Raw genomic sequence first — 25,962 nt, forward strand, 5'->3', positions numbered from 1 at the left:
TGTGCCACAGCACTGTGTGAGCACAAGCCATTTTAAAAACAGGAAGGACTTGCTATAAAAGTGGGCAGACCTGCATAAGGCATGGGGCATAACTGCAGCCAGTGCTCCGTTGATTGCTGTTGCAGAAAACTCTGGTTGGGGTAGGGACTGAAGGTCCAGTTGGACTGAATGCCGGGTGAAATTTTTGCGAGGGTTGGTTGAAACGGCATGTGCAAGCGGCTACAGTTTTATGGCTGTTCCTAGTAATAAAACTGGAAAAAGTGTTCTTTGTCTCACACCAAAGAACTCCACCAGTGGGGATAGAGTGTTAAAAAACACACAACCACCCTGTCTAGAGCCATGGAACAAAGCCTTTAATATACTGATTGCGTATTAATGAACAGCCAAGCAGAGACGATGTTTGCCAAGAACCAGCAAATGGGAGAGCCAACAATATCAGTGTTGTGAACTTTGCACTCTGCAAAGTGTGAAGTGATGTTGGTGAAAGGAGTTTATTGCACAAGTGGAATGACACAGTCCTCTTTGATGACTGGGCTTCTTCCCAGTAAGGGAAAGTGAAACAAATCTCCCGGGGCTCTAACACAACTTTCCCCCCTCTGTTCCCTAACTCCATCTTGACCCAGTTGCAATTTATTGTATACCTGTGTACAAATCCTGTCAGTGCTACAGTTGAGTATAGAAACCCATAATATCTCTTTAAAGTATACAGGTCTATACCTGGTACATCTGGTTTGGATCACCTTGAAGTATTTTTATTATGCTGCTGTAATATGCAGACAGGAATCTTTTACGTTTTTAGAGGCTTGTCTAGAAATATCAGGTAGACCAGAATCAGCATGAAGTATCTACAAAATAGCTTAATAAAAGTCCATTTATGTAATACAGCTTCAATGTCTGTTATCCAGTATGGACTTCACTTTTTTCCTTAATATGTGAACTTTAATTTCTCCATTCTGGACTACTGGGTAACACGGGACATGTTTTAACAATTTTTCTTCTTAATCTCTCAAGGAGAAATGTGTTTTTTTCCTTTAAAAAAAAAAACCTTCATAGGTGAATCCACCTTCGCCTCCCATAAAGACTTGCATTTAAGAGTCTTTACTTCTTCAGCGTATGAGTAATCTTTTTATTTAAACACTATTTTAACTGTTAATGGTTTATTTGTTGATTTTAAATTGACCAGGCTGTGTCCACTATTCTATTTTATGTATTTTATTTATTTGATGATTTTTTTGTATATTATGCAGGATTTTATGATTGTAAGCCGCCCCAAGCTTATGCGAAGGGGCGGCATATAAGTTGTTTAAATAAAATAAAATAATAATAATAATCTGTGCTGTAAAGATCTGTGCACTCTGGAGTTGCTTATAGGACTGGGATTTGTTCGTGCCTGATATCCCTTTGTCAGTCATTTGGAATTTACTCTTGTACGAAAGGTGCAATTGATTCTTACATCCGCAGTACATGCCTGCGGAAAGTAGAATGCCTGAATTCACTTACCACAGCTTAATGCTAATCACGACAGCAGTGTGGTACATTCTGGATAAGGTGGTATTAGCAGTTCATAAATTTAGGTCCGGGTCTTACTCATTTTTAGACAGGAAAAAGATCCATCAACTTCCAGCATGCATGGGAAATGCTAGGAATTGTAGGACATTTTTTCTGCCTATGCATGCATAGGATTGTACCCTAAATTGCAACCACTGTTCTGATGGAATGTTCGTCTTATAACAGATTTTATCCTGATATAAGGAAGTATAGATAGAAACTCTGTCGGTACTCTATGTATGGAATTTGCTGCCACAGGAAGTGATGATGGCTGCCAGTGTGGTTGGCTTTAAAAGGGGATTGGACAGATTCAGGAGGGAGGGAGCTATCAGTGGCTACCGGCCTTGCTAGCTGTGTGCTCCCTCCTTCACCAGAGGTGGCATGCTTGCACACACCAACTGCTGAGGAGCTTGGGCAGGAAGAGGTCTTGCGCCCATCCTGCTTTGAAGGATCCTGTGGGAGCTTGTTTGCTAATGTGTGTACGTCCTGTGTGACTAGATGGACCTTTGGTCTAATCCAGTATGGCTTTCCTTATGTTCTGATGTTATAAACCATCCTTTACTGTGTTGCCACTAGCCTAGTAATTGCAGATATTAGATCTCCATATGGGAGCTAGTTTTCTCTTGGATTCTTAGGAACCTTCTGGGTGGATTTGCTGTGAAGTTTTGAAAGGAGTTTATAATGATTAGGGAGAAGTTTGTGTTTCTGATACACAGATCTCCCTATGCTGCTCAGGTATCATGATACCTGTTTCTCTATTCCTACCAGCATCTAGTAAGTCCTATTCCTTCCTTGCTAATGTAGTCTTTTTGCCCCCTCCCACTCTGAAAAATCCCCTACCTTATTGCAAAGGTCAGTATTTAATGTTTAAGATGAAGCAGTTTCTCTGAAATTTTTAATTGCTTTGTGTATACCGACATGTAAAGTTGTAGAGCTTGAGATCTGGAGTTGCAGAGTTTAAAGTTATAGGCAAAGATGCCACACATAGCAGAACTTAATTATTTTAGTGCAGTGGTTGAGCTGAAGTACAGTAGAGGGTTAATTGAACACTGTGGCCAATTCACGCATTCTGCAGAGGTAAACCTAACTTTGTGCCAAAGTGTACATCCAGTAGGGACTTGTGGCTACTCCAGGCTTCCCGATGAGTGTGTCTCTCTGATGAATATGTTTGTCACCTTCACACTTTATATCTTAGGTGAATGTACCTGTGTGCAAAATGGCCCTGAGGGGAAAACAAATTCAATTAATAGCTGTTTAACCTGGCACACTGTTCAGCTAATAATGCTACTAATCCTGATGGCCCTGTGCTGTTTCCAGGCTCAGAAACAGTTCGTCCGTGTACAACATTTGCTGAGGAGCATGGATGGAAGGGCGCTGTTGTAGCATATCCTGCTTGTGGGCTTCACATGGGCAGCTGGCTGGTTGCTCTGTAAATGCTGAGCAGAATATTTGAACTAGGTGGACCTCAGCCTGATCCAGCATGGCTCTTGCTACGTTGTTAATGCTCTGATGATATCCTTAGTCCTTGCAATTTGGAATTAATAAGGCAGCTGTGGCTTAGGGAGAAAGGGGGCAAATGGCCTGACGACCTTGCATCCATCCATCTATCCAGGAGCCTTTCAGCTTAAGTGAGCGGTACTTGCCTTCCCTTCATGGCCACGCTCTTCCAGCATCTCCAGTCTCCCCCTCCCTGCCACCTCTGCCCTCGGGGGCAGCCTGCTGTTGCTGTTGTGGCAGCACCAGCTATAAATTAGACTGCTGCGTGTTCTCAGGCCTGTCTAGCTGTACTGGGGTAATTGCTCTGGACAGCTTTACAGTAGGGAGGTGTGAAAGGCCTGCTGTCTGTCTGAGATGCGCAGACGCAAGAAGGGAGGATGAGGGAGTAGGGGAACGATGACAGATTCGTGACAGTTGAGATACAAGTGTGGGAATGAGATAATGAATAGGAACGGGAAACCTGCTTGTTTCTGCCCTGTGACATAAAGGCATGGAGAGCTCTGAGGTGTTGCTGTGGCTTTTCAGGCTTGCTTTGAAATCCATCCTGGCCCATTATGTGCCAGCCAGAAACGGTACGGGACCCCGATCATGCCCTTCAGAAGGAAGGCAGAGTGCAGGGAAGAAAAGGGATGTTGATAACGTGTCCCCTGAAGGGCAGGAGGCATCTGTTGTATTGCCTGTGGCTAACACAGGAACTGCTGGCACAGCTTCCTGCAACTCTGCGTCTTCCAGATATTCTGGACTTGAGCTCCCACCAGCTTCAGCCAGCATGCCTGGAGGTTGTGCAATTCTGGGAGATGTAGCCCCAAACATTTGGAGGGCACAAGGTTGGGGAATATCGAGGTAACAGGCTACCTTGTATGCAGAGATAGAAGGTTGGAGGCCATGCATATATGCTCCTATTCTCTAACTATTCAGAGTGTAAATCATATATGCTAGCTGGCCTGTTGAAAAATGCCCCTGGTTTCAGTTTTAAAGGCTCTCCCACTAGCAAAAACATTGGCTCAGAAATCAGGATTTTAACACAAACCAGAGGAAGTACTGTTGTATAGCATCGCTTCTCAGGGCTTGATGATATATAGCAATTGGGTTTGTAACAAGTGCATATTTTAAACTTGCATTTAACAGTCAAAACATATTCGGTGTATAAGGCAGAATGGTGCTCTTTGATTGTCAGCACTGGGAACTCCAAAAGTTCCCTTTCCCCTTGGCACAGATGTGCCGTGCAAGACCTGCTACGTTGGTTCAGATTTCGCAGGGACCATTTTAATAGTAAGGAGGAAGGCGTGGAGGCTGAATCCCATGTCTTAGGCTGGGGTAGGCAGCCTGGGCCCTCCAGATGTTTTGTACTGCAGTTCCTCTAATCCCTGACCGTTGGCCATGTGGGCTGGGGCTAGTGCTTTTATCTTTGCACTTTATTTTAATATACTTTTTTATTTAAAAGTTTTGTACTAAAAATGCTTCAATTGTGTTCACTACCCTTTGAGTTGATCAAGATAGGTGGCATATAAATAAACAACTGTTTATTAAATAATTGTTAGTGCGCTGTAATTTTCAACAAAGTCTACAAGGAACATGAACACTCTCATTGAAAATTATTTCTCAGCTTCATGGAAATTTAACAAATAGAGAATGCCCTTGTGACAGGTAAACGACTGATACTACAGAATTGGAAGGACAAACACTCGTAGTGTAATATTTTTGAACCCTGTGTGTAATTGCTAAAAAATGTTGTATGCATTTCAAATGGTTTACATTTTTTTTAAAAAAAATGGGTGCCTGTGGGCATCACATTAAAGACCCCATTGGCATTGGAGATGCCTGTTGTATTACAGCAACCATGGGCACTAGTTTGGTAATCCCTGTGCCAGGATTAAACCATCATACTAAGGCCTAACAGAACAGAAGTAGGAACAGCAAAATGCCCCTTGCAAAAGATTAAAGTTGTTCCAGCCACAAGTGTTACAGGAGACCCCATCCTGATGGTCTTTCGGCACCTTCTGGAGCACTTTGTGCAGCTGTAGTCAGTTGCAGAGCAGGTGGCCATGAGCCAGGCAGAGGAACAGACACCAGGACTTGCAGGCCTCATAGCAGGATGGTCTCCAGGCACCTTTTAGCAGCTTTTGTAGAATCAGTTTAGGGCCCCACCCTTCCAGGCCAGATGGAGATGAGTCACACAGAGTCAGTTATTCTGCCAGTGGAAGATTTTCATTCAACTTGTAGTTCTGCTCACATGTTATATGGATAACATCTTATGAGCAGAATCAGATGCAGCATTTTCAAGGGGAGTCTGTATCTGCGTTTAAAAAAAGTATGTGTCTCTACCTACAAATGCTGTAAGAATGAAATCCCTGCTTCTGGTTAACAATAGAAATGTATGTCATGTGATTTGTCTCTGAATGCAGCTTGTGAAGAATGTTTCTACCAGTCCCTTTGGAGGGGTGTGGTTTGTATCAGAGAGGACATAGCAGGGGAAGAATGGTTTCTGGAATGGCGGTGCATTTATTCTTGATGAAGAAATGTGGTCTTCTCGAGTCCAAGGAGGTAGCGGAAGACCATTAAATTGGAAGAGCCTTTGCAGTTCCATTTCTTTGACGTTAAAGCAACTTCAGCCTTGTCAAGGAGGTTAAGTTGTGTTTTCTGTGTCATTTTAACTGTGGTACCAACTAGGAGTTTGTTGTGGTGAGCCATGGAGTTTATGGCACCTAATGTGTGAAGTTGTTTTGTATGTATTGTTTGAGAGCCAAGTTGCTGTTGTGTAGGTTTGCTTAATGAGTTGGTTGCATCAGTTTTGTCACCAAGGCGCTTATGTTTTCCTTGTGGATATTAATCTGGGAAGACTTTGACATTAAGCGCTCTCTTTCCTTTGGTGTAATAGCACAGTTCTCTAGAGAACCGTGTTCTTGGATTACATGTAATGGTTTTTTAATTATTTTTAGTTTGGAGAACATGTTTGCAGGGTAGAATTCTGGACTCTACCATTGGCAGCAGGGAATTGGAGGGAAGCAGCATTTTAAAATTGTTTCTTTTAAATTAAATTTAACCAATTCCTGAATTTAGTACTCAAGTAGTCGGGCAGAGAAAGAGAAAAGCTTTTGGATAGTTTTCCCCTTGATGTGCTTTTACATGACCAGTGGGGTCCTCAAATGTTGGCATGGCTTACGCTCTTATTTGTGGTTGCCACCAGTTCCCTCTCGCATGCATATGGGGTTTGGGAGGCAAGCAGGGTGCTTGCTTATTTGTATGGGATGTGGAGAAGGAGGTTGAAAAGGATATTGAATAAATGAGGTATTGATGAAAGAATAGGTTATTATAGCAGTAGCTTGCTCATCTCCAAGAGTCTCAAATGTTCTTTCAGACAGTTTGAAAACGGTAGTGGTAACATGCCAGATTTCTGAGTTGCTCAGAACTCTTCTTTCCTGCTTGAGGAAGCTCACATGTTTACTCTTCAACTTACATTACAATCTAGACTATTTGAAATCCTGTTTATTTAAAAATTGGCATACCAGATGGGCTTGTAGGCATAGCTGCACTGTGTAGCTTTATTCTGAACTGATGTGAACACGCCGTTTCACTCTGTGTCATTCTGGAGGCTCTACATGAATGGAGTGGCTCAAACAATCTGACATTTATCATGTAAGAGCTTGTATGTTTGCCCTTCGTCACTAATACATACCTGATGCCCTGGCTCCACTAGTATGTCTCACCTGCATTTGCGATACAACATGTTTGCAAAGGCCTCTACAAACAAATCCTGACAGGAATTCCCAAATTATTCTCCCACACAGTGTTAAAGTTCTGTGTCTTGGCTATCTCCCATGAAAGCTGGGGTCTAATGTCCTGTGGATTTTTATTTTAAACTTTCCATTCCTGATCAGATATCAGAGAACAGCTGCATTGAGAAACAATCTGTTCACTAATTTATGCTTGTGATATATACACCCACACACAGGTGTCTAGGTCCCTCAAGGTATATCTGAATATCTGTATTGCTATATATCAGGCTTGACATTTTTAAAATAAATGGATGACTCAGTGTAGAATGGCTTGGGAAGAAGGGAAGCCCTTTGCATTCCATTTTAAGTTTGCAAGAGAAATTTAGTTCTGATCCTGCAAAGTGGTTCCTGTTTTAATTTGATTTATTTCATGCCAGTATGTTGCCAGTTTTTTTGACAGGGCTTTTAAAGAAGTAAAAATTAAAATCCTCTATGAATTAATTTGGGCTAAACAAAATTTTTAGGGATTAGTAGCAGGGGAAATTGTTATGTGGGACTGTTTCTTATATTTCACATATGCAGTTTTGCCATTTTGTTCTGCAAACTTGCTCGCTTCTGTTTTTTAATTTCTTCTCATGTTCATTTTCAGTGGTTTGTGTAGCTAATCTGTGCCGTCCTTCTTTTGATGATATGAAGAACTACTACTCTTAAAGAAGTAGAGGGAAAAATTATTCCACAGAATAATTGGAAGACTATCACAGGGCATGTGAAATTATATTATTGCAGTGAACTGTTTTTTAAAGTATATTTCACCTGTTTGCTGGATGTGAGGTGCTGAGTTGCATGGAGTTCTTCTGAGCAAGTTATCCATTCAATTAATATATGAAGAATACTTTCAGAAAGAAACTATAGAGACTTAAGTAATGCAAGAAACTGGTGGATCCATAAAACATGATAACCCACACTGAAAGATAAATAAGAGTTGGTTTCTGCTGAATCATGAATTCTTTGTTGAAACATGGCTTATTGAGTTGTTTGAACCCAGTCAGAATAACAAACCATAGTGGGTTAACTACAGCAAGCTTTGAAGAGAATTCATGGTTTGTTGTTGGGTTGTGCACTGTGATTTGCTCATGGTTAACAAGCCATGGCTTGTTAGCATGGCTGGGTTCAGACAACACACACATTTTTTTTTTTTTAACAACAAACAGTATTCAACCTATACATAACCCTTGAATGTGAGCTATAATGTTGTCTGAACCTAGTCACTGTGTGAATGCATTACAAATAGGCCCATGCTGATAAAAAATCTCCTTTGGGGATAAAGGACATGGAAGTGTATGCACTTCTGAAAATACAACTACTGGAAGAACAGTATAATTCCAGTACTATTTTGAACCCCCAAAGGTAAAAAAACCAGATAATTCAAAAGGAATTAGTACAGGCATTGAGGTTTAAAAAAACAACAACAATGTTACACTATCTCTTCATGAAGCATTCAGTTTCTAGCATTTTCTAGCATCTAGGCTTTTTAGGGGGAGGGGAGATGAAACAATCAAGATTCCTTACCATTGCCAGTTTTCAGGATCCATTAAATTGCCTGGTGCTTTATTAGTAATAAAATCCTACCATGACTGAGACTAAATTATTATTGGCCATTGATTTCTTACAAGGAGACAAGGCGTATGGCTGTAGAAACTGTATACCTCCATTTAAACTAGCTAATTTTAGGTTTGTTTTGTTTGTTTAAAACAAAAACAGTAGAAATGTTTGGCCCTAAAATTGTTGTTCTTAATCTCAACTCCTCTCCCTCTGTGCTTTAAGTAAGAGGGGGAAGGGGGGGGGGAACAAGACTGCACGCACTCTGTGTGTGTGTGTGTGTGTGTGTGTGTGTGTGTGTAATATTAAAAATTAGAGCTTTATATCATCCTTTCCCACCCAGTTGTCCTCCACTTGCATATCATTGCCAACTAACATGTCCAATGGCCATGTTGGCTGGGGATGATGGGAATTCAAGTCCAATAGATCTGGGAAGGCTACCTTAATACCTTGCATTTATTATGCAATTTTCACACCTTGAAAAACATGAATCATGTGTGGTGCCACAAAGATCTCAAGTGGCACAATAGCCAGAAGTTTGTGGGATCCTTAGACAGGAAGAGAAAGGACTCTGCAGGGTGTGCCATGACCATCATATTCTCCAGGTGTTTCTCCAGGCGCTCAGAAACCACCAGTAACACTTTTCTTTGGCCAAGATTACATCCTGCTTGGCTTGAGAAAATCTTGCGAAACCCTCCTCACATCAGATCTCATGACCGTCTGGATGAAACTGCAGTGAGGAACAAAGTGACCTGAGAGTGCCTTTTCAGTTGTCATCTAGTATTTGTCATGGCCTCCTCGGAGATGCCTCTTTTGGGCCCAGAATAAATAAATAAATATATATATAATTTCTCCCGGGCCTTTAATTTTTCTAGGTATTTCCAGAGTTTTAGTTCCAGTATTGTTATATTATGTTTCAGTATTTAGTCTACTGTTTAAAATGTTTTGAATGCAATTTACAAATTTTACTTAATTATTGCTTTTACCCGTCGTTAGCCACTGGGAATCCCTTCTGGTGTTGAAGGGCAGGGCAGAAATATTTCATTAGATATATTCATTTCTGTCCTGAGGTTGCTGTGGTGTGACTTACCATGAGCAACAAGATGAGTGTTTATATCCTGTAATATGTATGATTGTAATATCCTGTAATACGTATGTATTACTGGTACTGTTTATTCTAGTTGTCCTTGGTAAATAATGTTAGACAAGGTTGCTGCTACATAGGTACTTCGCAGTTAAATCTTTTAGTCATGCAGCATGACTAAAAGTAAAACTCAGAATGAGGAATAGTTTGTGTTCACCCAAACAAAATCAAGTACCAAAAGATTCACAAAAAAGAATACAAAAAAAATTATCCCCCCCATCAAAGAAGAAAACAACACCTATTAATAATAAGAAAATCAGTGGAGTGGCAATGATGCTGCAATGCAAGGCTAACAAGACTAAGCAAGTCATAAACCGTTCACCAAAAGCTTGGATAAAAAGACATGTAAGTAGATCTCCAGCAGGAAGAAGTTTTGCAGTCAGGATTTTGCCTTCTTGATAGCTGTACACCTTATCTGCAAAGATGGGGATACCTTTAGAAAGGCATCTGAACAGGGTGGTATAATTCATAGTTGTAAAACTCCAGCATGCTGCTTTCACATATCTTGTTAATAAATATCATTTTTAGAAGTCGCTGTTCTTAACCAATGCACAGATACGTCATTTGTGATGTTTCCAAGGTCACAGCTTGTATGGGCAGCAGATTGATTGGTCCTTTATTAATTGCTAAATAAGAGCATATGGAGAGTTCCAGAAAGCCGAATAAACAATCCTAATAAGTACTGTGCCTGCTTGATCTTTAGAAGAGCAGTGGTGGTGGTTTCACTTTCACAGAAGTCAGAAGGATCAGTCCCTAGTTGGTGACTGAAAAGCTATTCAGCTGGGACCAAAAATAGAGACCTGGCTGATCCAGAGCTCTCCCTGGAAGACAGCGAGACAATGATTTGCTTAGACTTGTCAGAATGATTCCAAAACTAAAGTTTCTATTGATTAAAATATGTGTTGTGCAGTCAGTTTATTTACAAAGCAGATGGATTCATTTATCTTTCCCTTTTCCCTCCTCCCTCCTTTACTAAATTAAGAGTAAGGTCACATTTAGCTTTGGGAGTACTTACATTTGCACTACTCCACTGTGAATTCAAAAATGTTTCATCTTCCCTCCCATTACTCTCCTGAACTGCATCACTGATTATGATGTAATAGTGTGTAATCTGGTACATTTAAGCAAATGTTGGTTGGTTTTTTATTTTTCCCAAAGTAAAAGCAATGTGAGTTTTTCGTGCTGTTGATGTTCATTCAATGTATGTTGCTTACTGCTCTGACAAGTTCCCAGAACGGATTGTGCTTTCCATAATAGACTACTACTGGAGCTTTGCTCCATTGGTCTAGGCAGACTGATTCATGCTGGCTTGTGTCTTCAGAACACAAGATTTACACATCCACGGCCAAGTTCTGTTCTTTAGAAGCGGTTGCTCCATGAGAGAAATGCCAGGGTATTTAAACTTCCATTTGCTTTTTCTAGTGCTCTGATGGTATTGGTGGAGAAGCCTAAGGAATCATCTAGTGAAATGGTTTTCAACCTTTCCACAGCTGGGGACCGGCGAAAACAGGAAAACCTCCTTGGGAACTGCTGAGACAGAAAAAAGCACCATACACATAATACAGTATTCTGTGTATTAGTTTCCAAACACAATACCCCAAATGGAAAATGGAAAATTTCCAAAACAATTAGAAACTGAGGAGCAAAAAATGCCAACAAAAGAACAAAATACCAAAATCAGTGCAGTGTAGCTCCCAGCCAGCTCCTATGGAGCTTTCCCCCCACCCCGGCCCCATAACACCCCCCCCCCCACGAACATGATGCCAACAGAGGACGAGGTGGTAGAGCACAGCCGTTCCCTGAAAACCACTGATTTAGTTTAACTTTCTGTTTTAAGACAGATATTCTTAATGCAATATAATTTTCAAAAGATGCATGGCCATTCTTCATACCCAAATGCTTCTAAGTACATGGATGGTTACAGGATGTTCTTCTGCTTTGTGTTTCACTAAAATAAAACCAGTAGCAAACTTAAATGATTTTCAGCAACAATTGAAATTAAAAATGCAAGGATTTAATTTAAAATATTTTTCATCCTTCATGTTTCAATGTTCAATATCTCACAAAAGTCAAAGACAATACTGTTACTGATTTTTCTGATGTCTGACACCAAATAGATAAGATCATCCCTGATTGAGTTCTGTATGCATAGTTCCCACTGGAGTCTGTAGGCTTGAACCAGATAGACAACAGAAGTCAGTAATCCATTTCTAATTCTATACGCATTTACTTGGGAGTAAGTCTCACTGATTTACTTTAGAAAAAATGCATGCAATTATATTGTAATTGCTGATTTTCCAAAAGCTTTGATGTACAATTAAGAACACTGAAACCTTAGAGAGGCTGTTCTCACTGCATGTATATGAAATTCCCTCTTGGGGGTTGTCTTTTTATGCAAACCTGGTGAATATGAACCCTTGATAATTCATGGTCTGTCTGTTTACCCATGCATAATCCACACTTCCTGAATTCAAGCACAACAATCCCTGAACGGGAGTTGCACAGGCAGCTGGTCTCCTCAGTTCATCAATGGCTAAATAACCCAAGACAAGCTTCAGTAGGTCATTGAAGTCCAATCACAGCTGCAGATTCTCCCCTATACAAGCCATGTGAACTTTATGAATCACCTCATTTCATTTCTTTAGATAGTATGGGGAACATCTTTTATTTGGAAGTGAGGCAAGACAGTCTTGACAACAGCATAAGTTAAGTTTTGAAATGTATGGTTTTACTTTAATTATTAATTGACCTGAATGTCTTAAAGCTGCAGCCATCTCCATGATATTCATTCTATATGTGAGTTAGCAGTGAATTATCTCTCCATAGGTAAAGTGGGGTGTATCTGCAAAGCAAATATTTTAGTTTGTATTTGAGAACTAAGCAGTTATTCGGTATCTTTTACAACCTTAACTCTGATTTGGGATTTGATAGAATAGCTTGGAGATGTTTGTCCTAGGTTTTTGTTTGGTTTTGCTTTGCTTAAACCACTGGACTACTGTTGTAATTGTGGGGTGGGGTGGTGAGTTTCCTTTTCCCCCTAGGGATCACAGGTCTATTGTGGAAATCCAGAGTTAATCCAGATTAAGGGTTGTTCAGCGGAAGATATGTTGCTCAAATGGGAAAAACCTTTTTGAGTAAAGAATTATCTGCTGGGTGAGTGGGGAACTTTAAAGAGCTGGACAATCTGTAAGCTTCCCAGCTGAGTTTAGTCATGAATTCTTGCACCTCTGTTCTCAACTTACTGCTTTCTGTCCCATATTTTGAGCAAAATGTAGAATTAGATCATTACATGGTACAAGAGGAAGGAAGCTCAGCAGTTTGCAAACATATTTCTTATATAAATTATTGGAAACGTTCTTTTCTTTAGAGGTTCACGGCCGAAAGCAAACTTCTGGTTTGATGACAGCTACTCCTATTATTAGCAGTAACTTTTCTTTGGGCACTGGGTTGCAAAATTGATTTATACAAATGGGCGTATAACAGGGAGATTACTTTAGTCTAAATAACAAAAAACAGAGGTTTTTGCTGCCAGTCATCGGTGAGTGAGTAGACCTTTCCTTTGGGCACTGCGCATTAACAGAACCAGCCATTTTCCACTTGGTTTGCTTCAATTACGCATGGGCAATGCATGTCTCTGTTTGCCACACAATGGGGCCTTTAGACTGTGCTCCAGTTCCTGAAGCAGAGTGTGTGCTGTTGTGATGAAATGTCTTTTGTAGTTTACAGTTAATGACAGCTCATGTTTAGGGTACGCATAGTGATGTTTATTAGCTCAACTAGAAAGCAAATTTTCTGACAGTATCGTTACCACCACTAGTTTTTCATGGGTTTTCTGTAGCCTCTCCTTTTGGTCGTCTGAATGCTCCATAGCTCAAGCATTTCAAGTCTCTTACCATAGAGATATGCCTAGGCACATATATTCATGGTTAATCCCATTGCCTTCAGTGGGATTTATCTGCTACACTGGACTGACTCCTGGGTGATTTACAAACGTCCATATTCATGCGACATCTGGATAAGAGGTAGCTAAGATGGTAATATTTTTGCTTTAATGCCTGCCTTGCCATAACTGCTTGGCTTTATATACATACCCCAAGATTCCATTACACAGTAATTCACAACACTGTTCTACACTATAGTGTTACAGTAAGAAACAGACACTGTGTTGGGTAGGACTATGAGGAATGCTTTTAATTCTGAAATGCTGTCACTGAAATGTATGGGGCCAAATAAATTAACTATGTTATGGAACCCAGTGGTACCTCTTCTGCCGTCTGAACCTTTGATTATAGAGAAATAATTCAAATCCATATAAAAGTCAGTTTGATCGGTTTTGTAATGCTTTATGATTCCTATTGCTTTTTGTTACCAGTCATGACATGTGAATCTAGTGCTTACTTGGGAAGGGAAAAATGGTCCAAGATCCATTTCCCTCCCCTCAAATGGCTAGCCATAGCTACCATTTTGGTGCTGCCCCATCTCTTTTCAGTGCTGCAGTTTCATCCTCTGCTGTGTAGGTAAAGGTAAAGGTTTCCCCTTGACGTTACATCCAGTCATGCCTGACTCTAGGGGGCGGTGGTCATCTCCGTTTCCTAGTCAAGGGAGCCAGCGTTTGTCCGCAGACAGTCTCCGTGGTCATGTGGCCGGCATGACTAAACACTGAGGTGCATGGAACGCTGTTACCTGCCCACCGTAGTGGTACCTTTTTATCTGCTTGCATTTGCATCTTTCGAACTGCAAGGTTGGCAGGAGCTGGGACAGAGCAATGGGAACTCACCCTGTTGTGCAGATTCGAACTGGCGACCTTTTGATCAACCAGCCCAGCAGCACAGCGGTTTAAACCACTGCGCCACCTGCAGTCCCCTGCTGTGTAGGAAACCCCCCAAATACTTGGCTGCCTGATGCCTCTTCCCAAAAGTTGGGAGTTAGGTGGACTGACAATCAAATGTTGTTGCCGTTGTGGTGAAGGGATACTTACTTGCACCATGTCCAAGGGCAATAGGGTAGGTGAAAAGTTCAGAAGAGGCTCTGTAGCACACACAGTTTTATCTTCCAATAGAAGAGAAGCACTGGAGGTATGGCTTGATGGCTGCCATTGCTGTTCCTCAGTTTCTGCTGGCTGAGGCAGTTGCTTCATTCTGCCTCACAGTAGGGTTGGTCCTCCCAAGATGATAAAAGATAATTGGACAAAAGGACAGTGCGGTAGCCGTCTAGGGAGGGGTACAAGGGAAAGGTAGCATTGTGAGCTGTGGTACGTAGAATAGGTCTTTTGGATCAGCTCAAAAGGCCTGCCTAGTCCAGTGTTCTGCATGATGAATGTCCCCGTTGTTGTTTCCATGTAATTAATATTCTGGGGCATACTGTCTCTGATCCTGAGGACAGCATATAACCATTATGACTGGAAGCCATTGATCCTTAATGAATTTTCCTAATTCCCCCTGTGAATCCTTCTCTGTTGGTTGCTGGCCACACACCTTGTTCTACAGAGAATTCTGTAGTGAAGAACTATCCCAAAGTATATGAAGAAGTATCTCAGGCTCTTTTAACTCTCTGGCAAGTGGTGGGCGGCAGGAAATGAATGGGAGGGGATGTGTGAGTGGGCACATGAGGTGGGATGTGGAGAAGAGACATCAGTACGCTGTGAGAGGACTATTGCAAAGAAGAGTAGGGCAAGGAGCCTGAACCCTCTCTGCATCCATGGTCCTAATGTTTGGTTTATCATTTTAATTTTTCGTAGTGTATTGCTAGTGAACAAAATACAGGCTATGTCAGCTATGTTATCCATGGTATTCAGAACTACTAGTTGTGAATGCTTTTTACTGAATCAAATGGAGCAAGTCATGTTATCCTTAGGCTTGATTTCTCTGCCTCTCAAACTGCATGATTAAGAGCAGAAGACTTTTACTGAATCAGACCAAATGTTCATCTAGTACTCTAGTACTTTCTTCATCGTGGCCTCTGTGCATCACACATATGGGTTCTGTGCCTGCACAGTGCCTTTGGCCGGAAGCTTGATAGCTAATGGTTTGGCGAGAAAACTCCGCTTCCCTCCCCCCTAGCAGTATATATGGAGCGGAGTGTCCGCCATTTTCCAGTCTTTGCGACCAGTGTTCCTTGTGCCTCGTGCCGCTTCGCTCTCGCTTAGATCATTCCTCGTGCTCTCTTGCTTCGAACTCTTTTTCTCTTTTTCCAAGTTAGTATCCCTAGTTTATATTGCTCTTATTGTTCCAGTTACTCTCTCCATTTTTCTCGTTCTTCTTGTTCCTATTAAAACAAAAAACAAAAATATTATCTACTCCCGCTATACTATCCTCCTTTTCTTTCCATTTTTCCGCGATGGCGCAACAAGCGGCGTTCCGCAAGTGTGGAGAGTGTGGCTCCAAAATGCCCGCTGCAGACCTGCACGACCTGTGCCTCCTTTGTTTAGGGGAGGGTCACAGGATGGACAAATGTGGCCATTGTCTGGCCTTCTCTAAACAGACCAGGAAGAATAGGGAGAACTGCTTACGTAAGCTCCTGTGGGACCAGGCTCTCCTACAATCGGACTGGCTGGTGGCTAAGCCTGCTACAACCTTGGCTCCACCTGACCTCTGTCCGTCTTCAGCTGATCTGCCGCAACGTCTGGCCCCTTCCTCTGCTGTTCCACCCTCACACCCTTCAGGCGAAGGTGCTCCCGCCATGGGTGATCAGCCTGTTTCCCCGCCCAAGAAACAGCGGGAAAAGAGGAAACACAGCGGCCCTGAGAAGCCGTCTGTGCACAAGAAGGCCAAAAGAGATAAGGCCAAAAAGACGGCTAAAAAACCGAAGAAACCCGAGCATACGAAACACCGACACTCGGGTTCAGTGTCCCGGTACCAACGCCTTCGGGCCCGGCCATTCAGGCGGTGATGAGAGTTACTCCTCCAGCCTCTCCACGCCGTACGGGATCAGACCTGCACCAGGATCCACCTCGCGGTTCGATTTCCGATGGCGAGATTCAGGACTCCCCGCCGAGGGCCCGGTCCCCAATGCCTATGCCATCTGTTCGGCTCGATACTGGAACAGGATTGTCCCTGCCAAGAAGCTGTAGGAGCCGGTCTTCTGAAGCCCGTTCCGATGACTGGTACCATTCCCGGTACTCTATCCATCCGTCGGATACTACCCAGCTGCTAGAGGCTTTCTAAAGGAGCCGTTCGTCACTTGTCTTTTATCAGAAGGACTCCACGGATTCTATTCTAGATATTTTACGGTTCCGAAACGGGATGGAGGTCTTCAACCGATATTGGAGAGCTCTCAATAAATTTATAACACCAAAGAAGTTTTGAATGACCACACTTCAAAATATCCTGGCGTTGCTGGGGAGAGAGGATTGGTTTGCCTCACTGGACTTGAGGGATGCCTATTTTCATATTTCGATCCATCCACGTCATAGGTGTTTCCTTCGTTTCGCGGTTGCTTCTGAAATCTATGAATTCACGGTGCTCCCGTTTGGACTGGCCACCGCCCCAAGGGTCTTCATGAAGTGTATGGCTCCCATCTGCGCATACCTTCGACTATACGGAGTCTAGATATACCCTTACCTCGATGACTGACTGTTGGTTTCCCGGACTAGAGAAGGACTTCACTCCTCTGTGAATACGGCTTGTGACTTATTGCAGGACCTTGGACTCTGCATTAATCATGAGAAATCTTCTCTTGTCCTACGCAGATGATCAACTTTATTGGAGCCTGGCTGGATTCTTCGGTGGCGAAGGCCTTCCTCAAGACAGACAACGTGCTATCGCTCGACATATCCACCGAATTCGACGAGATGGAACTATTCCTGCCCGATCTGTTCAAAGACTTTTGGGGCACATGGCAGCATCCATCGCTGTAGTTCCATATGCCAAGCTTCGGCTTCACCCCCTTCAACTGTTCTTCAGCAGAACGTTCTGGCCACAGACGGATTTACCTACGAAGCTGATTCGACTCCCGTCCTCCGTCCTACAATCTCTACTACGGTGGACAGCATCAGAAAACCTGAACATTGGAGTTCTGTTCTGACCTCGGTACCCTATAGTGACTCTCGGTACCAGTGCATCCCTGCTGGGATGGGGAGCCCTGTGCTCTGGCCTACACACGCAGGGTGTATGGAACTGACAGGAGTCCAGGAATCATATCAACTTCCTGGAACTTCTTGCAGTTTTCAAGGCACTACAATCATTCGAGGATGTGCTTTGCCATCGAGTCGTCCAGATAACCTCAGACAACATTGCCACAGTCTTTTACTTGAACAAGCAAGCGGCCGGGGCGGGGGGGGGGGGGGACAAAGTCACCAACGTTAACCCGGCTATCGATGCAAATCTGGGAGTGGTGTATCCCGAAAGACATTACCCTGATGTCCGTACCGGCTAGATGTACTGCTAATGTGGAAGCAGATCTCTTAAGCAGGTGCATGTCCAAGTCACACGAATGGGAACTAGACCATCAGACATGCAATAGGCTGTTCTAGCAATGAGGCTTCCCAGATATAGACCTATTCGCCACCCGACAGAACAGGATGTGCGAGACTTTGCTTGAGAGCGGGAATCGGATGGGGGTCATCCGGGGATGCCTTTATGATCCCTTGGAATGATATGACGTTTTACGCTCCACCCCCCCAGATTCCCCTCATCATGAGAGTAATAGCAAAAATAATTCACGATGGGGCCACAGGACTGCTGATAACTCCTTGGTGGCCAGGCTAGCCATGGTTTTCGACACTTCTTTGCATTTCTTGAGAGGAATACCTTCAACTCCCTCCCATTCCTTATCTCATAACTCAGCGGGAGGGCACGATCTGGCACCTGGATCTAGCGTCGCTGAAATGGACAGCCTGGCGAATTCGATAGTAGTCAATGTTGGCCCGGTACCGACGCCATCTGCAGTTTCTACTGATCCTATCCCTAGATCCAACACACGATTCCATGCTGTGAATCCATCTACCTCCTCTACGTCCTCGAATTCGACGAATGTTCTGTTGGCTTCGTGAGTTTTTCATCCGGACGTCCAATATATTCTCAATTATGCGCTAAGGCTGTCCACTCGAAAATCGTTTGAGGCGAAGTGGCATAGATTCTCTATTTTTGCTGAATCTCCTCGTTTTCACCGAACTCTGCATCCATAGATCATATCCTCCAGTTCCTTTTAGAACTCCACTGTTCTGGACTTAAACCATCCTCCATAAAAGTGTATACGGCAGCAATTTCCTATTACCGCGGTACAGTGCAGGGTTCTTCCATTTTTTTCTCAACCATTGGTTAAGAGATTTCTTAAGGGACTCTGCAACCTCTATCTGACGGTCATACCACTTATGCCTACGTGGAGTCTTTCAGTGGTGCTAAAGGCACTGACAAGACCTCCTTTCGAACCCTTGGCAACAATTGATTTACTTCTTGTTTCTTGGAAAACTGCTTTCCTTATAGCAGTTACTTCAGCCCGGAGATCTAGTGAACTCTGTGCCCTCAGGGTAGACCCTCCATTTTTGAACTTTCACAAAGAGAAAGTAGTTCTGCAAATGGATCCGTCTTCTTCCAAAAGTGGCTATGTCTTTTCACATGGACCAGGAGATTATCTTGCTTGCCTTTTTCCTGTCTCCTTCAAATCCGATTGAGAGATCACTGCATACTCTCGACGTCCGGCGCTGCCTAACCTTCTATAGATCGAGGACTGAGTCTATTCGACATTCTAATAGGCTCTTCGTTAAATACTCGGAACAAAATCAAGGTTTCCCAGTTACTCCTCAGAGACTGTCCAAATGGATAGTTCACACTATTACTCTCTCCTATCAAGACAGACTTACCTACAGTTCCCAGGGGTCATTCTACTAGAGCTGTAGCTGCTTCTTCAGCTTTTGCGTCGGGAGTTCTGACTGAGGATGTCTGCAGAGCTGCCACCTGGGCTACTCCATGTATTTTCGCTAGGCATTATAGACTGGATGTTCGTGCTAGACAGAACTGCTCCTTTGGCAGAGCCATTCTTTCAACTATTCTTCGTTGATGACACCTCCCTCCACCATTTAGGGTAAGCTTGTTATTCTACCCATATGTGTGATGCACAGAGGCCACGACGAAGAAAAGCAGGTTGCTTACCTATAACTGATGTTCTTCGAGTGGCCATCTGTGCAGTCACACAACCCACCCGCCGGCCCCGCTTGGTGTCATTGGGTGGCTCGGAACCGTGCTATTTTTTGCTCTTCATACCGCCACAATATTTTTTTTCCTACAATCGATACTGATGAATTTTTTCCTGTTTAGCTGTAATTTATTTTTTTAGAGAGTGAACGTCCTGTCTGTCAAAGACTGGAAAATGGCGGACACTCTGCTCCATATATAATGCTAGTGGGGAGGGGAGCGGAGTTTTCCCACCAAACCATTAGCTATTAGTCCGCCCAAAGGCACTGTGCAGGTGCAGAACCCATATGTGTGACTGCACAGATGGCCACTCAAAGAACGTCAGTTACAGGTAAGCAACCTGCTTTTCTTGCTGCTGTTTGCCACCCTGTCTCCTCCCAGCAACTGATAATCTCACTGTTCCTGAACAAAGTATTTCTATTTACTAGGGACCGTATGATAAACTTCTGAATTTTTCTTTTAGGGCCATGTTTTGTTTGTCCTGGATTTACTGTAAATCAATTGGATTGGCAGACCTCAACTTCTAGTATGAGAGAAAGAAAGAGAATTTCTTCACATCCCTTTTCATTTTATTGCCTGGCCTCCTCACGCAGTTGTCATATCAAAATAAAACAAAATGTAAAACTATCCTGCCCCTCAAGCAATTCCATCATAGGAAAGGTTTCCTCACATGCCTTGTGCTTTTCTACAGCTTTACCAGCTCTATATTATCCTTTTTGATACGGGCGACCAGCTCTTTATACAACACTCTAGCAGTATGGCAATCAATCTTACGGACCTAGATTACAACCTGGCGGTACCTACATTGAGAAGAGCAGTTAACTAGCCAGCACCATCTAAATTGCTTCCTAGATTATTGCTAATTGGTGATCGTGTTCCAAGTGTTTTTGCAGTTCCTGGCAGCAGCTCTCATTAACTTGAACCAGACTGCCATAATGTTGTAATAGTCATAAGAAAGCATGTGCAGATACATTCGGTACCCCGTCAGATATGAAGTAAATATTGTTGCATTTTATCAATTGTACCCTGCCCAGAAAGCTTCAGCTTTTGGGTAGTATAGAAATAGTCGTCGTCGTCATGATGATGATGATAGGGAAAGTCTTTTAAAAAATGTATTTATCATTTGCTTGGGCTTTGGAAAAGAGGTGGTATGATTATTTGAGCAGTGCCCCAGTCTGAGGCACATAGATGGTCGACTGCATCCTAAAATAAAGGGAAGTAGGCCTGAATTCAGGTCCTACGTGGAAAGCTGAGTGCTTTCCTAGTCCTGCTGCCCAGAATCCTTGGGGTGATCCTGGGTATCTGAGCAAGAAGGGGGTCCATGGTCAGTTTGTGGATATGGGAGAATAGGGTTGGGGAGTCATACAGAGAGGAGGCCTGAGCAAGAGGAACACTCTCGCTGTCCATTCTGTGAGTATATGATCGAGGTTCCCATTTACATAGCAGTGCATAATTGTTCCCACAGTTAAATGTATAGCTGTTCATTTAGTAGTCATTGTGGGATTCACATTGATTAACCACTGTGTTTGTTAGCTTTATAAAAAGCTATAGAACACAAACACTGGGGGTAGGTAGGAGTTAAGCTATTCTAAGCTCATCTTGTGCATCCAACAATTTGTTGTAAATTCTGATGGGCGCCAAAATATATGGAGTGTCAGTTCCGACGTAACCTGTTCCTGCTTAGTTTGCGACATCTAAGTATATACTGCAGGATAATCTTTGTAATTCCATCCCACATACTCTACTGGCAAGATCCTGTATCTATCCTGAATTCTGCTCATACAGGCCTCTTTAGAAATGCTCTCTGGATAGCTGCTTCTTTCATAAAGATACACTCACTTTTCAAATAATTTGTGGAAACTAGTCCATGTCTTATAGCTTCCTGTTTTGGATTTTATGCTGCAATGGAGAGGGGAAAGTGAGTTCATCAAAACCCCCCAAACTGGTTTATAAGGTTGGAATTCAGTTGTGGCTTGTTGAATGGCTTTGTTTCCCACCCCTAGAAAAGGGCTCTTGTTGGCTTTCCACTATACACTGTTCCTTCATCAGCAGCTCAGCAGCTTTCTTTTCCCTATTCAGGTCCAGCCATGTGTGCATGGTGCTCTGTTTTGCAATGCTAAAGCATCTGCAGAGATTTCTTGGGTTCGGGTGGGGTGCCTATTCAGTAAGCTGCAGAGTAGGCAGCTATCTTTAGACAGATTAGCCAGTGGAATTTCTATGGCAAGATTTTGATTGTTCAAGGCTCTTGGTGCCTTTTGTGTGTGAAACGGTGAAAAGTTGTGTTAGGACAAAGGCTGACAAAGTGTTTAATGAAAGCTGCTTTTGGTATTAACAGACATTCCTCAACTCCCCCCTCCTCCTTTTTGCTGTCCTGCTTCTGCCTGTCAGCTAATGGTGCCAAGCGGTTTTAGATGTGTTGTGCTGAAAATGCAATTGCAAGTAAAAGTTTGTGAGCTAATAGGAAACACTGCCAGTTGTGGTATATGTGTATTTATCATATACTGGACATAACTTGTGTTGTATAGCATATTTAGAGAGAGTGTGTGTCACGTTCTCAAATATCTTGCAATGTGTGAAAATTCAGGGATCTTCAAAGAGGACCAAATAATCCTGTTTATAGCTCCATTCTCTGTTAGTAATAGTGCAGTGACCACTTAAGCTTTGTTACATAAGCCCTATGAAAATGTCCACCTGCTTTCTCCAAACACCCCCACGCTCCTGACTTGTATCATGCAACTCTGTGTCTTCTGCTTATTGGAATAGGCTGAATAGAGCCAGTGTGGCACAGTGGGTAGAGAGTTGGATGGGGACTTGGGAGATCTGCTCTGTACTAGGCCATGGAGCTCAGTCAAAACTAGTGGTTTTCAACCACTGGTCCATGGTCTGGCGTTGGTCCATGGGAGATTTCCTGCCAGTTGGTGGGGGGGCTGCATCCTGCTTGCCGTGAACCAGGATGGGGGGTGTACTCCACCACCTCATCCTCCGTTGGCATCGCCGGTACCCTTGGGGTTCCAGAGAAGGGGGAGCCAACTTGGTGGGAGTTGGCTGGGAGCCACACCATGTTGATTTTGGTATTTTGTTCTTTTGTTGGTATTTTTGTTGTTGTTGCTGCTCGGTTTCTGGTTGTTCTGGAGAATCTCCCTCTCTCCCCCCTCTCCCCCCTCCCTCCCCGTATGTGTTTAGAAACCAATTCACAGAATACTGTATTATGTTTATGGTGTTTTTTCCTTCTGCCTCAGTGTTCCCCAAGGTGGTTTTCCTGTTTTTGCCCGTCTCCAGCTCTGGAAAGGTTGAAAACCACTGGTCTAAACTACCTCACAGGGTTTATTCGTGAAGATAAAATGGAGAGGAGGTTTACTTTGTATGCTCCTTTCGGTTCCTTGAAAGGGAAGGAAAAGGCTGGATATAAATGTAATACAACAATTTTTTTTCCTTTGGCTGAGTGTACTTACACACCTCCATAACTTAGCAGCAGCCATGTTAATTCTTCCTCAGAAAAACTTTTTTTCTATACTTCTCATAATTTTAGCTTTAATATTGGTTTTTTTTATATTTATGTGGAATGGGCATTATGAAGGCTTTGTTTTCCAGTCTTTGTTCAGTCACCCCTTGACTTCATAGGGATGAAGTGAGTAAAAGAGAGTAGCCTAAAGGTGCAATATTATGCATGTTCAGATACAAAAAAGGCCTACATGGGATACAAAGAAAGTTACAGAGATATCTTTTAAGAAGCTTAGCAACCCTCAATTTAGATTTCTTCCTTCATATGGTATCTTAACAAATACAGAAAATAAGCAGCTCTTCTACTACATTAAAAATGCACAATTTCCCTAATACCTCAAAGGTTTTTTTTTAAAGAATACAGACATTATTTTTAAAATGCTGCTCTCACCTGCTGGAGAAATCTATACCATTGGCTGTAGTTGGCCTTGAATGATATTTGTGTGCCTTTAAACAACTGCTGGGCAAAGAGACAGGGAAACTATATACCTGCCAGACTTTCCCTAGCACTTCCAAAGGGCCGGGCTTTCTTTCTGGGTCAGAAATTGGCAGTCTTACTGTGCCATGAATTCAGTGAGGTATATCTAACAAAATGAATGATTAAATGATTGAGGGTGGCCTCAAACCTAAGTCAGTATATCCCAGTACATAAAGATAGAACAAAAATGCAATTTGTCCACATTATGATGGCAAAGAATCCCTTCCACCACCACCCCAACCAGCCACAGAGTCAAGTCTGAGCTCGTCTGTGAGATGAAGAGGAAAAAGGCAGGTAACAGGTATATGAGCCCTGAAGTCAATTATTTCCCCAAAGGAATGCGCACATAAGCACAGAACCAGACACACTTGTGTAAGAATAGCAGGCACATTAAAAAAATCTTGCAGTTTCACTGGTATCTCTTATGGTTTTATATGACTTCTTCAGTCTCCAGGTTCTAAAAACAGAATGCTTAAAATCCTCTCCTTTTATTTATGCATATAATTTCATATTGTAGTATCAAGTAAAACACCTAATGCTGCATGCAGTTTGAAGGCAAAGCAATACAAACACTGAATGAGAATAAATGTCTAAAATGAGGGAACGGAAGGATCAGTAATAATTAATACTAAGAGCAGATAAAAGATATTGAAAGCCTTGGTAAATAAAAAGGCCTTTGCTGGCACTGAAGGACCAGAGACACAGCACCAGACATGCCTCTTGGGAAGAAACTTTAAGACAAATTTAATTATAATTCTTGCATTTTTATTCGTAGGGACAGAGTTTTGCAGAATTTTCTCTCTCAGTTGCCAAAATAATTTGGTCGAGCTCTGTTACTATACAGCTCAGCTTGAGGGTGGCACCAATGACTGTTCTAACTCAAGCTATAAAATGTCTTAAGGTAGTCCAGCTGCTCATGCCTATACATATAAAAAATCATCCTTACAATTTCAGAGCAGTCTTTCTTCTGAGTTGTTAGTTTGAGGTGGTAGAAGTTCTTTGAACATCTTCTTTCGAGGCAAAGGATTACTGACTAAAAGTGTTTTGGTTTCACACTTTTGACTCCTTTCACTTCTTCCCACCCTTTTGCAATTGATCATCAGTGGACAAATTTTTTTTTGGAGAAACTTCTCCAAAAGTTCTTGAATAATCCTCTTGAATAATCCTTGAGATAAGAGGACAGGTCTTCTTTCCAGGCAGTAAATGTTAAAAATCTGAAAACAGGGCAGGAGTAAACCACTCTCACAGTGGATGGAACACTAGGTTCACCCAAAGATCTATGCTAAGAACTCTGTTGTTAAATTTATAAACAGGTGGCTAAATTGATTTAGGAAAATAAAATAAAATGAAATGAAGAACTCTAAAAGTCCAACATATCCAAAAATATATTTCCAAACTGGATGAATAGACAGCAAGTTTACATTGGAAAGTGTCAGTGAAAATTAGTGTGAAGTAATGCACATTGGGGCTGAAAATTATAATTTTATGCATACACTATTAGTCTGAAGTGGTCATGCTTAAACAGGGAAAATGATTCTGAGATTCAGATTGTTTGCTGAATTAAAATGTCTGCTCAGTGGGCAGCAGCAAGTTAAAAGCAAGTCTTATTAGCAGGGCCATCTTAACGCATGGGGCTGATGGGCACTTGCCCGTGGGCCCCATACTAATCTGTGTATGTTAACCCTTGGAAAATAGGAAAACTTCCAAAAGTAACAGTAGTTGTAGTGGTTGTAGAGGCCCCAGTACACTGCTTTGCCCAGGTCCATAATGCTGCTAAGATGGCCCTTCTTATTAGAACTTATTAGAAAATGGATTCAAAATAAGATTACCAGTAATGTAATATTTTGAATGTTAAGATTAGACTACTGTATCATGCTGTATATGAGGCTACCTTGAAGAGTGTACTTCCTTCATTCCGTCTTGTCAGGCTCCTTAGCACAGGGACCGCATTTCACCTTTGGAAAGAAGATGCTGGACTTAGATGGACCTTTTAGCCTGTTCCACTGGGTTTTTCTTATGTCATTACATTCTTGGCTTCTTCACAGTTGTGCAACATATTCAGACTTGACTTTCTCACAGAAGTATCTTTTTGGAGAGAAGGAAAGCAATTTTTAAAATGTAGGTTTGCTGCAGGTCGTTGGGAATTAAACCTTTTTCAAATAATGCAAATACATCTAACAGTTCTTTTTGAAGGATCAGTCCAATGAATATAATGTGCTTTCCTTCTTGCACTCGCACTATTTTTTATAAATGCTCTTATAAAACAAGCAATCTTGCGGTGCTATCCCATAATAATTAGCACTTGTTGCAGTGACTTCCATGCTGATCTTATTGTCTTTTCTTTTGAAC

At 42.3% G+C, this 25,962-nt stretch overlaps 1 protein-coding gene and 1 long non-coding RNA gene across 2 annotated transcripts in view; both read left to right on the forward strand.

Moving 5' to 3' along the window:
- LOC123034480 lies at positions 1-25,944 on the forward strand. The gene is made up of 3 exons (XR_006416766.1): positions 1-14; positions 4,357-4,362; positions 25,225-25,944. It is a non-coding gene; the product is annotated as an uncharacterized LOC123034480 (long non-coding RNA).
- Positions 1-25,962, forward strand: part of LRIG1 (leucine rich repeats and immunoglobulin like domains 1) — a 151,239-nt gene that overhangs the window by 29,734 nt on the left and 95,543 nt on the right. The window lies entirely within an intron of this gene.

This window comes from Varanus komodoensis, unplaced genomic scaffold (genome assembly GCF_004798865.1).
Source record: "Varanus komodoensis strain SLA01 unplaced genomic scaffold, ASM479886v1 scaffold6_4, whole genome shotgun sequence".
NCBI classification, from domain to species: domain Eukaryota; kingdom Metazoa; phylum Chordata; class Lepidosauria; order Squamata; family Varanidae; genus Varanus; species Varanus komodoensis.